The following is a 6,470-nucleotide window of genomic DNA, read 5'->3' on the forward strand; positions in this document are numbered from 1 at the left end:
AATTGTCTATATATTTTATATTTAAATTTAAGTGTCTATATTTATATTTTATATTTGACTATATATTTGACTATTTTTTTGGTGTTTTTTTAACGACATTGTCTACTAAATCCACAATTTTGCCCGAAATATAATTTTTTGCCGGAATCTAGCACTTTGTCATTTATGGAATATATATTTTTAACTATTTAACTATTTCATATTTATATGTATATTCTATATTTTTGGCCGATAATTTGTCATTTTTGGAATTTGCTTTTTAACTATTTTATATTTAACTATATATTCTATATTTTTGGTCGGAATCTGGTAATTTGTCTTTTTTGGAATACATTTTAAAACTATTTTATATTTATACTTTTTAACTATTTAACTATTTAACCTTTTGGAATAATTAGGAGTCCAATCGTCGTGCAAAGGTGAGTCTCTTGTCCCACAAACAAGGGGGTCTCATACACCAATTTGGTGTGGCCGGTCTCTTGTCCCACAAACAAGAGGGTCTCATATATCAATTTGTTGTCTGGCTTCACCGTGACCTTAAAATTGGATAATAATAATAATAACAATATTTTTTTTAACTATTTAACCATTTTATATTTGACTATATTTTATATTTTTGAATACATTTTTAACTATTTTATATTTAACTACTTTTTAACTATTTTATATTTAACTATAATTATATTTTATATTTAACTGTTTATATATATGTTTTATATTTAACAATTTTTTAGTATTTTTTGGGCATGGTTATTAATGTCATTTTATATTTAACTAGTTTTTTGGTTATTTGAAACACTTCCAAATTACATTAGGAATGTTTAGTGGATGCGTTTCAAATCAACCAGTGTGGTTCATCATCAAGACAAGATGAAGAATCAGATCATGGGAACAAGTTAAATAAGGAGATCATTCTAATGGCTATAAGAAAACAACTACTTTTGACTAGATAAAGAATAAAGAAAAAATTAATTTAATCTTAATTTAAATAATGAGTTAGTTGTATGTAAATAGATATTATTCTTTAATTAATCTTAAACTAATTAAAATTAAAGATAGATTTTTTTTAGTTATAATTTAAGTAATTAAGTATATATAAATTAAAATCCTATAAAATAACTTTTGACTTCACACACACACTCTCTCTCTATATATATAAAACAAACTCCATAAATTAAGGCTAGAAATAATCATTAGAATTATGTAAATATTATTCTAGTAAGAAAAACCTTCCAAGTACACCTCCTCCTTCCAACCGCTCCCATGAACTACACACATCCAGTCAAAGCTCATTGTACCATTGCTGACAGTATCTATGACTACCGGCAAACAATCAGTGCATTGGGCAGAACAGGTATGGTTGATAGGAATTTGATCAGAATTCGGATTGGGAGATCTGCTCAGAGCGTGGGAATAAGGCGAATAGCAGGGGGAAATCGTCCCGTCCGACAGATCCCCTGTGCCTATCAGGATTTGCTTTGGGCTGCGTGGACCTTCTTTGGAAATCGCAGACGGGCTTGCTCCCGCCTCAACAGCAAGTATTCGTTATATATTCCTATTTTGAGCTTCAGGATCCTTCATCCTGGAGAAGCCTTTTGTGACTGTAATCACCGCTTCAGAGACGCTACAGTCTATTCCCCTTCTATCAGAGGTGCCGATCACAAGAATTCCGAGTATTCAGCGGGAGCCACTAGTGGCAAGCAGCAAGTCCAGCGCCCCCGCATCAGAGATAAGCTCAGAACAGACAGGCATACCCCAGTGCCAATGGAGCGTCCTGAACAGTGCTTCCACTGCCGTGATCTGCAGGTAGAATTTGAGGAGGTGCGCGCGCAACAGAGGACCCTGGAAGCAAGGCATGCAGACCAAGTTCGGAATCTGGAAGCAAAACTCGATGAACAATGCAGAATTTTACATGAAAAGTATCAAGCCGAGATGAATCTCTTCCTGCATAGAGTTCACTCTTTGCATGAGCAATTCAGCAACCTGAGCAACAGATGTGCTCATGCTGAAGAATCGATCACCGTCCTCAGATACATGATGGATAAAAAGTTTAAAGATGTGTCATCCTCCTCCAGTGCAAAACCGAACGAGCCAGAACCGAACCCGGAAGATTCTACAACAAGGAAGATTAGTCACATAGAGATAGATTAGCCATGTGTTGCAGCTGTAAATTTTGGTGTTTCCAGTTTGTAAGAATCTATAGCAGTAGAAGATGCCTCATAGGTAAGAACACTAGAATCAGGATCAAGGAAAGGAACTTTTTTGTAATTCCTTGGATCCACAAGGCTCAAGAAGCACTATATGTATGGCAAACTGCCTCTCTCTTCTTTTTTCAGATCAATACATAGCAACCGAACTTGTTAAAAAAAAAAAAAAAAACCTTCCAAGTCAAAGGAGGTATATAAAAAATTATTAGATTACTAAAATTATAATATATAACATTATCAAATAAGGAGTTAATTTAATTTTAATTTAAATAATAGAATTAAATATAAATAAATATTATTTTTTAACTAATTTTACACTAATTAAAGATAAAAAATTTAATCTTTTAGTTATAATTTAAATAATTAAATATATAAATTAAAGTTATATATATATTTTGAGGTTAGGGATAGTTATAAAAAAATGGGAAACTTTATTTTTAAAGAAAATCGATTAAATATAGCTTTTTAAGTGAAAGGAGGAATATAAAAATTAAGATTAATAATATTATAAAATAAAAAAGGAAAAGGGAAACAAAGGGGAATCAATAAACCTGAGAGGAGAAATTAGAAGAAACTAGAATCAAGGAGATAAAAAGGGAAAAATAAGGAAACTAACACAACCACAGGATCAAGAAGAGAAAAAATTAAGAGGAAAGGGCAGGAATCCAACAACTACTAATTTTCCATCCGTCATCCCTGTTTAGATTACTTGATCTCCTCTCAATTTCAATGGCTTCCTTAAACTTACGGTGATGAAATGAAAAATCTTCGCAATAACCTTAGCCTCCTCAATGCATATATGATGTTTTGTCTTCTCATATTGTTCAGCCAAAGCTAAAGAGCAGGTTCTCCCATGCTTGATGTCGGCTGCGTGTTCCTTAATCCTCTGATTTATAAGCCTGCTAGTTTCACCAATGTATGGGGTTCCACAAGAACACAGGATGACATAAACACCTTTCATATCCATTGGGTTCACCTGGTCTTTAACAAATTTTAAGGAGCTTCTAATGATATTGATGGATCTAAAAGTTGAGGGAACGTTATGCTTCTTCAGGATTCTCGCAATCTTATCTGTGGTCCCTTGGATGAAATTGAGATTATTAATGTCAAATGGGCATGGTTATTAATGTCAAATGGACCCACATTTTTAATTTATATTTTTTTTAATAATATCAAGATTTTTACATTGCATTAATAACTTTTTCAATATTCTAATTCATATGAGTAAGGTAGGTGAATAATTTTAATAAAATATTTTACGAATACCTAAATTAATAATAAAATATTTCATCAATATCAAAATTAATAATAAAATATTTTAAAAATACTCAAATTAAACAATTTAAAATTATTTAAATTAAATTTAAATTTTTTTAATTGGTTCACATATTATAACATGAAAAATAATGAGCACTTTTATACTAAAATTTCTTCTAATAAATTTATCTCCGCATAACTATCCACATAAATACACCCAAAACCAGTATAACTCTACATCCTTTTTCTCTTGGGTGAGCCAAGGGAAAGACAACTAATTTGTTGTTAATTTTCCTGGTTTGAGTGGGGGACATTACAAACGAAGGCATTCTCTTGTGATAACTCTAAAGACGGAATAAGGGCAACACTACCTTGTTGATTAAAAGACACATGTCATCGTGAGTTCCATTGAACAACTGAGTGTGAGCCTGACTTTTTTATTATCATTTATCATTAGTGTCCATCAATAATTCAACGATGGTTAATGCCATCATTAACCGGCGGCTCAACTCATGTTTAATTAGGATTGATTAGACACATGACTCGAGGATTTTTGTAGGATTTTTGATCGAAATCAATTAGCACTGAAGTTTTGTCCTTCATAATAACGTCAATCGAACTTCTATCGTTCGGTTATGCATCAATGCTGAGGTTTTCATTTCATCTACAAGGACATCTATGAGGTTTGATTATGTCTTATTTTTTTTTTAGAGTATTTTGCATAGTGTATTGTGGAGTAGTATTGTGGTATATTGAATAAATTAGTTTTTTTTTTTTTGTGTTTCGCTATATGTCTAATTGTATTTTTGTGGATCTATTAACTTTGGCGATACGTTGATTTATTAACACTCATGGTTTTGGTGTAACGACAATTGTGATTCCAACAAGTGGTATTAGAGCCAAAGATCTTGAATTTGAATCACACCCGGCTCACGGTGGTGAGAGATTGTTAAACATTGGATAAACCAACGCTCCAATATGTTTCACAGACATATGGTTAACCACCTTTCATAGATCCTGTAAAGGAATGTTGGTCCTGTGCACTCGCATGATTTATGGAATGATTAGAGATATAGATGCCGAGTATAGTCTACAAATTTGTAATGTTTTAAGAAACAATTTTACTGAACCATGATATATGCAATTTTTTCATGTTTAATGGAAATTTCGTTTATTTCTTCTTCAAAAAAAAATTTATTCCATATGATGGTTAACAACTAGGTTCATTGCCTCGATCACTAACTATGCGTTTCAAGGTATACTTCAAGCGTTGTGATGGATGAGGTTAAAGGTACCATATTACTGCCTTACTAACCTGTTAATTCTGTGTTGTTATAGGTACGAATTTGACAGAGAACACCCATTGATAATGTAAAGTCCCTAAGATGCATGAGAAAATTTTGACAACGCATTATTCTAAATGTATGTCGATTCAAAGCCACAAGTAAACCGATAGCTAATGTTACCATTGCTAGAGAAAATGTGGTTGTGTCATTTATCAAGGCAAACAAATTTGTTATTGGAACCTCCGACGATTTACAAAGAGAAGTTTTAAACATGCTGACGGTCTTCGTTGTAATGACAGTCTAAGCTTACAATTTCTATAATGCCAGTGCATCACAAGTGTTTGCATAGGCCCAATAGAAATCATATTCTATGTTTAAATTTAACACATTACAACAATGTACCGAATAATTCATTCATAGTTACCATATTAATAAAGCAATCCGACGACTTAGAAATGTCATTACTTTGTTAATCTAATAACCAGACATCACATTATATAACATATATGTATTTTTACCATGGAAATTTTGGAAAACATTTATATCATATGATATTTTCAAGAATGAATTAATTATAATCACATATATATAATGATTAATTTAACAAGTCTAAATTAGCAATGTTTTTTTGGATAGTGATGATGATGATTTTTTTGTTAACTCCCGGTCGCAGCAGAATATTCAGTCTAGAGATAAAAAAAAAACAACAAGGTATGAGACGAGAAGCCCAAACTATTCGAATTTTTTTGTAAACTATGGAGCCGTTCTTAGTAGAATATTCGGTCTGGAGATAAAAAAAAAAAAAGAAAAAGAAGAAAGTATGAAAGGAGAAGCCCAAAATATTCTTCCCAACTTTTACTATTTTTCTCATAAAGCTATAACTTAAGTTACTGCAACTATAAAGTCTACAGTATTGATTGCAAAGCAAAATACATTTGCATGAAGCTATCATGACCCACTGAAATGGGGCTATTGACATCTTTTCCATAGAACTATCCGGGGCACTGTCGACAATGCTTCTAGCATTCTTGTTGTTGCGGTAGTACTGCAGATCAACTAGTTGTCTGCCTTACCCAATTCATCTCATCTTCAAGTTGAGCTGATTGACTTTGCATAGTTTCAGTTAATGATAAAATTGATGCAGCTTATTGAATTACCTCTTGGAGGAGATCTTCAAATCCCTTTGATCGTCCATCAGGGGATGTGGACACTGATTGCATGGAGGAGTCTAGGATTGGAAGCGAAAGGAACCCCAAATGCTCGAGGAGAGAAACCAAATTTTGTCTTAAGTGTTCCTGTCTATTTTCAAATCTTGAATTGTAATGTTTGTTGAGGTTGCACGTTTGTCATCTCTTCTATGAGTGTTCTTGTCTATTTTCAAATCTTGAATTGTAATGTTTGTTGAAGAACTGATCAACTTGTTTTTAGCCCTCATGGAATGACCTTCCATCCTAGGGAGATATTAATATCGTATTGGCCCTCTTTCAAATAAGTAATGTTTTCTTGGACATCAATTCCTTGGTTTTGATTGCGGAGAATATGAAAGAAGCTCTTGCTGGTTTTGATTGTGGAGAATATGAAAGAAGCTCTTGCTTGCAAAGGAGTTCAGAGTGTTGTAGATTTTTTTGAGAAGTTGAGAGAGAAGATTGTTCTTGGGGAGAGAGCCTTAGTGGAGGAACTGAATTGTGATCAAGGAGTCCCCTAAAATTACAATGGATGA

This window comes from Pinus tabuliformis, chromosome 6 (assembly GCF_031772625.1).
Source record: "Pinus tabuliformis cultivar Carrire ecotype Pingquan chromosome 6, CPIR1, whole genome shotgun sequence".
Classification (NCBI taxonomy): domain Eukaryota; kingdom Viridiplantae; phylum Streptophyta; class Pinopsida; order Pinales; family Pinaceae; genus Pinus; species Pinus tabuliformis.